We start from the raw sequence: 12,295 nt of genomic DNA on the forward strand, positions 1-12,295 counted from the left end.
TTTCAAAAGCTACATGGCATTCCAATCTATGGATGCACCACACTTTGTTTAATCCCCTTGTGAGGAACATTTGGGCTATTCCAGTTTTTTTTCTATTCCAAATAATGATTCAATGAACAGTCTTGTGAACATCTTTTCATAGTTTTGCTAGTGCATCTATGGAATAGGTCTTTAGAAGTAGAACTGCGGGGTAAAAAAGCAAAGGTTTATCTGTTAGACACTCACGAACTCTCCTCCATAAGGTTTGTATTTGAAGTCACACTGTGTGAGGAGTGACTGTTGCCCCACAGTCTTGTCAACAGAATGTGGTTTTAAACTTTTTTGACTTTTTGCTAACTTGACAGATGAGAAATGGCATCTCTATGTACTTTCACTTTGCATTTCTTAATTCATGGGGGACACTGAGCATCTTTTCCAAATAAGAGGTATCTACGTTTTTTTTTTTCTTGAGGGTTGTTGGCCTCTGACTTCTCATTTTAGCAGCTTTTTATATTACTATATATTATACATATATTATTTTATATTATTATATTTTCTTTTTGTAAGTTATAAAATGTTTCTCAAGTTTGTCATCTGTCTTTTTATTTTGTGTAAGGTTTTTTCCGTCATGTAAAAACTTTAATATAATCAAACTTTCAATCATTTCATAATTGCTTCTGAATGTTCAATCAGTTAGAAGCTTTCCCTATTCCTAGCTTACTCACTTATGTTTTCTTCCATCCCTTGAGTGATTTCACATTTTATATTTAATTCTTTGATCCATTTGGAATTTACCCAGATATGTGAGGTAAACTGGGGATTTTTTTTCTCTGAGCTCCTTTTATCTCACTCTACCCTTCAATTTTGAGCACTTGATTCATTTCGGTAACTAGTGGGTCACATTTATCCAACCAACAAATCCTTATGGAGGATTTAATTAAATATCTTAGTCTCATGTTTTTTTCCTCCTCTTACCTCAATGAAAACTGCTTCCTATTTTATAACTGATGATACGGTCGTTGCAAAGGACCAAATATATAAGGTATAAGGAAAAAAGTAAAAGTTAATTTGATATTCTATGATAATCATCCCAACATTTTTATGTCATCCTCTCACGTCCCTGTTTCTCATACATACATATTGTTGTTTGTTTTCTAAAAGCACTTGATATTTGGATCTCATTTAACTTTTAAGCACTGTTTTTTTTTAATAAAAGGTACTTTTATTTTTTGTTTTTGTCTTCACATTTCCTCCTATCTCTCAACGCATTTAAATATTAATTTAACACTTTGGGCATCCATTTCAACAGAATGGCAATTATGTAATGAGCACTGTGCTCTGTGACAGGAATGTAATATGGAACAGAGGTACACAGATAAGCTTTTTCTAGAGCCTGGTGGAAGATACTGACAAACAAGGAGGTGAGCCATTATAATACAGCAGGATAAGTACTAAAGGGGACCTAAAAAGTGCTTTACAGGAGCAGACAGAGGGTGTCATACTCATATCTGAACAAGTGTATGGGGAGGGAGACATCAAGGAACACTTCATCTCTAAACTGAGATTGGAACGATGAATGTGAGTTATCCAGGTGAAGGGAAGGATATACACGTGTTTCAGGTATTTGTAAATACTGAGAAGAAAGAGGGTGATTCCTTCACAAATTAAAGCTCCAGTACAGAGACAAAATATTAGAAAGGAAAAAAAAATGAGTGAAGAGATAAGAAGGGACCAGAAAAGTCATGCTGGGAATGTACCCTGGGAGTAAAGGGGAAAGAAGAGTGGAGGCAGACCAAGGTTCCATTAAAGAAGCCATATATATTTTAAAAAACTCAAGCCTGGCCCAAGCAGAGAAGCTCTGCTGGAGAACAAACTAGCAGAGTTTTTAGTGGTTCATGGGACTGGAGTAAAAATTTTGAAACTTAAGGACCCTCAACCCTAGTGTCCAACAGCAAATTTACTGAGTTATGGAGTTGCAAGGGGAGCTGAGGAACTAGGTCTAAAACTTCAGAGAGTAGGGGTAAAATATCCTTCATATTTGTGGAAACATACCATAGGACACCAAGACCAGCTGAGGGGAGAGAACATGCCACACAGGTAGCTCTTCCTTCCCAGGAAGACATTCACCAGATTCTGAAGTTTCATGAGGTGAAAGGTTAGAGATTTGTCTGGAAACATCCAAATGGCAGTGCTAGATCAGACTCAGTATTTCAGGGCTGAGGAGACAAAGAGCCTGTAACCTCTCAATTAAAAGCCTGGGAGAAGCAAGCTCAAGAAAAAGGAACAATTAGGGACAGACTGGGTATTATTAAAACTGCAATTACCCCAATCCAACCCAATCCTAGAATGAATTGAAATGATTAGCCTACATATGTGCAACTACACTGCCAAAGGGGGAGAAAAGAAACTAATAAAAATAATTCAGAATATGTAAATAAAATCTTGTGAATCAGTACGAAAGAATTCTATAGAAATGAATAGAAGCTTTGCAAAAGAGCATATCTACATAGCATATAAATACATGGAAAAAATGAGTATCATTTATCACTAAAGAAATAAAATTAAAACTGCAACATTATTTGACTAAATGTCCACCAGAATGGTTAAAGGGGAAAAAAAAACCAGACAATTCAAATGTCAAGGATATGGGGAAAAGCAGAAGCACGGAAGTGTTGCCAGTGAGAGGTTAATTTGGTACAACATTTGCAAACTCTTTGGCAGTAACTCTTAAAGCTGACCATGTGTAAATTCTATTATGTCCCATATTCGTTTCCATAGCTGTTGTAACATATTAACACAAATTTGGGGGCTTAAAACAACATAAATGTATTATCCTGCAAACCTGGAGGTCAGAAGTACAAATTTGGTCTAAGCCAAAATCAAGTTCTCTAGCACCTTCTGACTGTTCCTTCTGACTATGTTCCTTCTGACTGTTCTAAAGTTGTTTTTCCCGGACTTTCCCACCTGCCCGTACTGCTTGGCCTGAGGTCCCCAGTTTTGTCACTTTGACTTCTGTTTCAATGATCACACCTCCTCCTCTGACTCTCCTGCCCGCCCCCACCCCGCCCTCCCCCCCCCCCCCCCCGCCCTTACCCTTTTGAGCCTCTGTGAATATCGTGGGCCCACCTGGATGATGGACAGTCTTTCCAACTCAAGAGTCTTAAATCACATCTGCAAAATCTCTTTTGCCATGTAAGATAAAACATGCAAATCTCTATGAGGCCTATTATTCTGTCTACTCCACCTAACTATTTTCCGTTCCCAGGTTTATTCCCAATAAAAAAAAGGACAGCATTGTAATAGTAGCATTACTTAAAATAGCTCAAAAACGGGAAACCACCCAAATGCCCACCAATAATATGGTGGATAAATATTTTATAATATATTCACAGAATGGAACATTTGATGACATTGAGAACAACCTCAGGTGCATGCAACAAGATAGAGGACCTTAGCAACATGCTGAGCAAGAGACATCAGACAGCAAACACTAGAATACAAACCAGCTAATTTTATCTGTATAAAATAATAATTTTTTAAAAATCTATGTCATTAGAAATAAATACTGTTAGGAGAAGGGCAGGCAGAAACTAGGAGACGTTGAGGGGACCTTCTGGTTTAGGTAATACCCTGTTTCTTGATCTGGATGCTGTTCTTGGTTACATAGCTATATTAAGATATGAAAAATTCATTTAGGTGTACAATTATGATACTCACACTTTTTCTTTATGAGTGTTATATGATAATAAACGATTTTTAAAAAAAATAACGGGAATCAATGAAAATTTTTTAATCTTCTTAAATTTATTTTTTTTCAGTTTGAGATGTAACTGACTTACAACATTGTGTTAGTTCAAGGTATACAATATAATGATTTGATATATATATACCAATAAAAGATTTTTATTAGAGAATTACATGATCAAACTTGCCCTTGCAAAGGAAGTCTCCAAAAACTTATTTGATGGCTAAGATTCACCTCCCTCCAGGTTATATAAACTTTTAGAACTTCCTCCTCTCAAACTCTCAACAATGAACTATTCCTCTTTTTGGGCAAACTCCAAGTTTTCGTCTTTATGTACTAAACACAGGGTGTTTAGGATGGTCCCTTGTATTAGCTCATTAGAACTCTACAGTGAAAGCATGCTTCAGTTGTAGGGCTCAAAATTCTACAAGGTACTGGGGCACCTGGGTGGCTCAGTTGGATATATGTCCAACTTCGGCTCAGGTCATCATCTCACAGTTCATGGGTTCAAGCCCTGTGTCAGGCTCTGTACTGACAGCTCAGAGACTGGATCCTGCTTCTGATTCTGTGTATATCTCTCTCTCTCTCTTTCTTTCTGCCCCTCTCCCACTCATACTCTCTCTCTCAAAAATAAATAAACATTAAAAAAAATTTTTTTTATTCTACAAGGTACTTTACATGAGGGTGTGAGATGTATCTCCTCAGTGTGTGTGTGTGTATACATACGTGTGTGTGTATGTGTGTGTGTGTGTGTGTATATATATATATATAAAGTTATACATTAACTTTTAAGAAATCTATCACAATAAAGATCTCATTTAATATTCACATCATTCTAACATTTAAAAAATCTACAATAAAGAAAAGTACTCATAATTCATACAGGTTGCTCATCTCCCTATTTCTCAGGACACCTAGATTCCTGATTTATCACTGTATTTTTAAAAAGGTGAAGAAAATGAATTTTAGCATACATTTCAAGTATTCAAGCTTCTAAATCTTAAAATATAGATATCTCCTCAGTGTTACTCTTACTCACACTTTGTTTTCCAAAGCACTACAGATATATACCATGTAGCTCCCTTAATTGTATGAATCATCTCCCGGAGTTGCTTAAGAGTTTTGAGGGAATAATACTGCACAAAGGGTTTAAATGTTTTTAAAAAGTCACTTCCCAGAATATTTCAAACATATTTCAAAAAATAGTTTTTGTTAGGTTCTTAAGCTTTTTAAAGGGACACTGGCATTTATTCTTCCTTGATTCCTTCCTCTTTTCCTGTCTTCCTTCTAGTCAACAAGGATTTACTGATGTCCTACTGTGTGCCAGGTACTTTTTTGGCCATTGAAAATACTGCCATGATCAAAACAGTATTTTGCATCTTATGGAGATTACATTCTAATGGGGGGAAGGAGATCCAGACATGATAAATAAATAGTATGTGTATATTAGCAAGGGATAAGAACTATGAAGAAAAATAAAGCAAAGGGAAATGAGACATTCTGGGAAAATCATCAGATAACAAAGAAGAATTATGTTTTAATTTCAAAGAGTTTAAAATGGTAATGTTTATTTTGCTTGTTTCTACTGAGACTTAAAAAAACATATATATTATAACCCAACAGGCTGGTGAACAACTATTACCTAGAAACTACAACGGAAAAGTAACAGACATAAAGTTTAGAAGTTATTTTGGAAATAACTTTCACCCATAGATAATTAAAGCAGCAGATTTCCTACAGAAGCTATTTTGAATTTTCAAGGTGACAAGTTCAAGCCCCTTTCCTTTTTAATAAAGTATATTCACTGTCTTGGATTATATTTTATTATACCTATAACTTCTTCTTACTAAGCATGAACAACATTTATAAATCAGAAAGAACATGTTGCTAACTAGGAAAATTTCCCTTTAGATATTTTCTGCCAAAATATTACTTACTTAGACAATCTGTTACATTGTGTATACGCTTCAACTCTGCAGATGGTTGCATTCCTTAATACTGCCTGTCTGTAATGTTAAGAAGTACTACAGTGCACTTTAGGGACTGTATGTGCGATATAAATGGAAGGTGCTTTACAAACAACTTTTGAGTTCTCCCAAAGGAAGTTATTAAAGGAATAATGCTATCAGAAGTAACAAACTATTCTGAATGTGAGGTATTAATGGACTTTTCTGCCTAAAAATATTATACTTCCTTTCAGTAGCTCCTTCGACTGCACAAGCTAGATAGGTCCCATAATGTAAGAACTGAAAACACGTCTCCTGGATTTGGTAATTAAGAGGGTAGATCACTGCTTACTTTAATGAGAACAATTTCAATAGGATGGTGGAGGACAGCCATAGTACACCTAGTTGAGAAGTCAACGGTATGAAAATGAAGAGAAAACAATGCAAACTACTCTTTTGAGAAGTCTGAATAAAAAAGAGGAGAAATGAAATAGTAACTAAAGAGGAACTCTCTACTTTTGTTTTCGTTTATACTAAATTAGAGCAACTTAGATAGGTTTCCCATCTGAGGGGTAGAAGTCAAAAGAAGAGGAGAAATGGAAGACAGAACCAAGAGACCTATGAATGGTGTTGCTGAGAGGAAAGGGTAAACGGAGCAGGCAGGTGGCCATCAGTAAACAGGACAGTTTCCTCACACTCAGAGACCCCCAGGGAGAAAATAAGGTTTTTCTTTGGAGAGAAGGTACAGGATATTAAAAGAGTTTCCTAATGACATGAGATGTTTTGATGACCCAGGAGACAAGGCCAGTCACTGAGAGGGAGCAGCATGGGAAAAAGGAGAGCACGTAAAGAACACCAGGGGCTTATTTTAAAAAATAAAAGAGGAAAAAAAAAAAAAAAAAAAAAGAACACCAGGGGCTTGTAATGCTTAGTTAAGGGCAATGAGAAAGCAGATGACCAAAGAGAAGTAAATGACAGAACCATTAAACACACACATAACATATAATATTTTGAAATCTACTTTTAATCACTGCTCTCAGAACTAGATGAGGTACTTCTATTTCTGATCAAAGTAGAGTAACCGTAACCAGAATTAACTTCCTGTCTGAAACCACCAAGAAAACAACAGACAAAATATATGAAATAGTGGTTTTTAAAACACCATGCGTTAAAAGACATCATGCAATAAAATACAGCGATCCCTGAGAGACAGGAAATAAAAGAGGTGAACTCTATGACCATCCCAGTCATCCCCATCACTGGGGACTCACTAACAAGTCACAGTAACTCAGCTTTCTAGCCCTGCTCACAGGTGCTGCTTGCCACCAGAAGCTAAGGCCAAATGCCAGAAGCCACAAGCTCCAAACAAGCCCTCAAGGCCAGTTTTCTTTTTTTTTTTTATTGATTTTTTTATTATATGAATTTTTTTGTCAAATTAGTTTCCATACAACACCCAGTGCTCATCCCAAAAGATGCCCTCTTCAATACCCATCACCCACCCTCCCCTCCCTCCCACCCCCCATCAACCCTCTGTTCTCAGTTTTTAAGAGTCTCTTATGCTTTGGCTCTCTCCCACTCTAACCTCTTTGTTGTTTTTTTTTTCCCCTTCCCCTCCCCCATGGGTTTCTGTTAAGTTTCTCAGGATCCACATAAGAGTGAAAACATATGATATCTGTCTTTCTCTGTATGGCTTATTTCACTTAGCATAACACTCTCCAGTTCCATCCACATTGCTACAAAGGGCCATATGTCATTCTTTCTCATTGCCACATAGTACTCCATTGTGTATATAAACCACAATTTCTTTATCCATTCATCAGTTGATGGACATTTAGGCTCTTTCCATAATTTGACTATTGTTGAGAATGCTGCTATAAACATTGGGGTACAAGTGCCCCTATGCATCAGCACTCCTGTATCCCTTGGGTAAATTCCTAGCAGTGCTATTGCTGGGTCATAGGGTAGGTCTAGTTTTAATTTTTTGAGGAACTTCCGCACTGTTTTCCAGAGCGGCTGCACCAGTTTGCATTCCCACCAACAGTGCAAGAGGGTTCCCGTTTCTCCATCCTCGCCAGCATCTATAGTCTCCTGATGTGTTCATTTTGGCCACTCTGACTGGCGTGAGGTGATGTCTGAGTGTGGCTTTGATTTGTATTTCCCTGATGAGGAGCGATGTTGAGCATCTTTTCATGTGCCTGTTGGCCATCTGGATGTCTTCTTTAGAGAAGTGTCTATTCATGTGTTCTGCCCATTTCTTCACTGGATTATTTGTTTTTTGGGTGTGGAGTTTGGTGAGCTCTGTATAGATTTTGGATACTAGCCCTTTGTCTGATATGTCATTTGCAAATATCTTTTCCCATTCCATTGGTTGCCTTTTAGTTTTGTTGATTGTTTCCTTTGCAGTGCAGAAGCTTTTTATGTTCATGAGGTCCCAATAGTTCATTTTTGCTTTTAATTCCCTTGTCAAGGCCAGTTTTCAACTGGTCTGATGTGCTAGCTAACCCTCCAGATGATCTCGGGATCATCATCATAGAACTGTAATAACAAAAACACACCTAACAGCCCATCACAGATCCGACTGTGTCCAGTTAGGGGAAGAAAAGAGGTGGTACTCTTGATTCCGAAGGCTCCTCTCCCTTCCCAGGAAAAACCCCTCTGTCAACTTTACCAGCCCCTTAATTACCCTAACTCCATAAAACCCTGACCTTGAGACCAAACTGGGGAAAAGGTGCCTTTAGAGCATGAGCCCCCCTTCTCCATTCTCTGGCCACTGAATAAATTATGTGCTTGCCATCAAATACTGTTTTGTTATTTGGCTATTTGGCAAAAGGTACTGAGTAGGGAAAGAACCTATCACTTTGGCAACAACAGCTTATTTCCTACCAGGGGCTTCTAGACTATGGCACCAGAAAGGGAAAGAGACTCCTCTACCCCTGCCTTCCCCAAGACCAGGATAACTAAAGCAACTAGAATTCATGGGACAGAATACCAGAGAGAAGACAGGTGCACAAAAAGATTAACTACAGAGATCTGTAAATGGTCCATGCTGAGTACTCAGCAAAACACTACTCAGCATATGTGTGTGAGAAAAGTTCCAGAGTCTGGGGGGAAGAAACCATGCAGGATTAGAAAGAATATACCTGTTACTCACACAAGACTGGGAAGAATGCCTGTTCTTGACAAGCAGTCTGGAAAACCTTGTAATTCAGAGTACTAGGTAGAGTACTAAGAAAAGTATTACCTCAGTAGTGGAAAATAATTAGGTCTAGATTAAACACTGCTCAGGTTTTTCTAATAAATCTTAAAAGCAAGATTCAAAAAAACCAAATTGTTTCTAAGTAACTTGACGGTATCTAAGAACAAGAATATTTAAGGAAGACAAAGTATCCAGTACCAAACAATGTAAAATTCGTATCTGGAACCCAATCAAATACTACATAATATGCAGAAAAGTAGGAAAAAACTATCCACAAGAAAATTCAATCAGATCCAGAAGCAAAAGAGATGAATGAATTAACAGATAAGAACATTTCCTTTGTAGCTCAACCTCTACTCTTAATATCTAATGTGATTTATTGGAATAAAGTTTACCTTATACCATTTCTACCAAAAATACGCTAAATCAACCAATAATAAACAATATTGGAAGGTGCAATTGGTTGAAGGTTTGAAATCTGTCAAGTATGCTAAAGGCTATTTTCTTTGATAAATTCCAGTCACTGAGAGAAGAAATATTCAAAATAGAAACTGAATTTATGCACTACAGAAATAAAATACTGACTATAACAATTCTAAGACTTCAAAACATTTTTAGGTGACTAAGTACACTTTTAATAAATGCCAAAAAACATACCTTGCAACAGCTTTTTACATTTTTTTCTTTGATTTTACCTAAAAACTGAGGTTTTCATGAATTTTGTAATTATGCTTACCTATTTTGTAGGTATATTTATACCTTTGCATTTTTTTACTGCTATATTAGTAAATGTATTCCATTAAACATAAGCAGCTTATAATGTGAAAAGTTAATTGTTTTCATAAAAACCCACTACTTTCATACATGGTATGAGAAACTATTGAAAGGCTACATTTAGATAATAATACATCTGATTGTTTGAAAAAACCACCTCCTAAAATAATTCATAAATTTTAAAATTCAAACAAACATGTCAGCCTCAAAATGCTCATTTAGTGGGTAAACTGTTAACAATTACTGAATCAAAGGTATAGATATATAGATGCTTCTTCACTACTACTTTTCTGTGTTTGGAAAGATAATAAGGTGGCAGGCAGCTAAAATACTGCTTATGGAGAAATATGCAGCATAAACACTCAAATTAGAAAAGGAAGGTTTGAATCAATAATCTAAACTTAACCTTAATAAACAAGAAAATGAGAAAATCAAATCCAAAGCAAAGCAAATATAAAGAGTAAAAACAAAAGCAGAAATCAGTGAAAGTGAAAATAGAAAACAGAAAAATCAATGAAACCGAATGTTGGTTTCTGAGAAGATAAATAAAATCAATAAACCTCTAGATGTAATTATTAGGAAAAAAAGAAGAAACTAATGGTATCAGGGATGAGGTACTGAACATCACATCAGATTGCACATACATTCAAAGGGTAATAAAGAAGCATTATATGCAACTTTATGCCAATAAATTAGAAAACTTCAGTGAACTGGAAAAGTTCTCTGAAAAGACATAAACTACCAAAGCTTACCCAAGAAGAAATAAATGGAATAATCCCTTATCTAAGAAAGAAGTTGAATTTGTACTTAAAACCTTCCTACAAAGGAAACTCCAGACCCAGATGACTTACTTGGTAAATTCTACCAAACATTTAAAGAAGAAATAATGCCAATTTTACATAAACTGCTTGAGAAAACTCAAGAGGATGAAATACTTCTTAACTTATTCTCTGAGGTTAGCATTAGCCTGATACCCACACTAGAAAAAGACATTAAGAAAACAAAGGATCAATATGAAACACACCCAAATACTTACACTTATTTTTATCAAATTGTATTTCTATATTCTAATAATGAACAGTTGAAAGTAAGCTTTTAAAAACACAATTTACAATAGCATCAAAATGTATGAAATAGTAATACGTTTAAGAAAAGATGTGCTAGACAAGCACACTAAAAACTATATAGCATTGATAAAGAGAAAATATAAAAGACCTAGATCAATGGGAAGATATATCACACTCATGGATCAAAAGACATGAATTCATCACAAAATGATCTGTAGATTCATTATGTAATCCTACTCAAAATCTCAGGAAACATTTTTAGAGGAACAACAGCTTGATTCTGAAATATATATAAAAATGCAAAGGGCCTAGAGTAACAAAAATTACTTTGATAAATTAGATAAACTAGAAAAAATTACACATTAGTGATTACAAACACAGATATACCAAAAAAAAAAAAAAAAAAAGGAAAAACCAGACTCCAGAAATAGTCTTACACATATATAACCACGTGATTTTTCTGCAAGAGTGCCAGGTCAGTCAGTAGGCGGAATATGATCTTCCCGATCTATATTCAAAGAAATACCCTTTACCTTATCTCATACCATATGCAAACAATTAACTTCAAAAGAACTTAGTAAACCTTCCAGACAAAAATACAGGAGCAAATACTTCTGGTCTTGGGTTAGACAAAGATTTCTTAAGTCAAGAAATAAAACAAAACAAAACAAAAACCCCAGAAATTATAAAAGAAAAATGGATAACTTGGACTTTATCAAAATTAACTTTTATCATGTGGAAGACACTGTTAAGAAAATGAAAAGGCAAATCACAAAGGAAATATATTTGCAAAACATACATCTGAGAAAGGACTTTGAATCTAGAATATATAAAGCTCTCTTAACACTTAATACGAGAATAAGCAATAATTAAAAAATAAAAATCCAACAATTTTTTTAAAAGCCAATAATTTTGACAAACACGTGAGCAAAGAAGCTATACAAATACCTAATGAGCATGTGAAAATATGGTCATAATTAAGTCTTTAAGCTAGTGGAAGTTAAAACTACAATGAAAATCCACTATGCATTCACAAGGATGACCAATATAAAAAATGACTGATAATATCATGGATTGATAAGGATATAGAGCAACTGGAATTACCAAACATTGTTGATGGGAATGTAAAATGGTACATCCATACTGGAAAATAGCTTAGCAGTCATTTACAAAGTTAAACATATACTTATAAAATAATCAGACAATTACACTCATATATTTACCCAAGAATGAAGACATATGTCTACAAAAACCTTCTACGTGAACAATAGCAGTAGCTTTATTCATAATAACTCCAAACTGCAACAATCTAGTTGTCTCCCAATTGGGGAATGGATAAACAAATAGTTCTATAATGTATATACTGTAATATTAACTAGCAATAAAAGGGACTATTGATATGTGCAACAACATGGATGAATCTTACAATAACTATGCTGATATGAAAGAACATAGCCTATATGATACTAGTTTTACAAAAGTCTAGGAAAAGCTTTTACTGACAGACAGCTGATCATCAGTTGCCAGGAGCCAAGAGGGGAGTTAGGTGATTACAAAAGTACATGAGGGAAACTTGGGGGGTGATGGA

At 35.4% G+C, this 12,295-nt stretch overlaps 1 protein-coding gene across 1 annotated transcript in view; it reads right to left on the reverse strand.

Moving 5' to 3' along the window:
* The window catches only part of COG5 (component of oligomeric golgi complex 5), a 305,015-nt gene that overhangs the window by 77,665 nt on the left and 215,055 nt on the right, over positions 1 to 12,295 (reverse strand). The window lies entirely within an intron of this gene.

This window comes from Acinonyx jubatus, chromosome A2 (genome assembly GCF_027475565.1).
Source record: "Acinonyx jubatus isolate Ajub_Pintada_27869175 chromosome A2, VMU_Ajub_asm_v1.0, whole genome shotgun sequence".
Classification (NCBI taxonomy): domain Eukaryota; kingdom Metazoa; phylum Chordata; class Mammalia; order Carnivora; family Felidae; genus Acinonyx; species Acinonyx jubatus.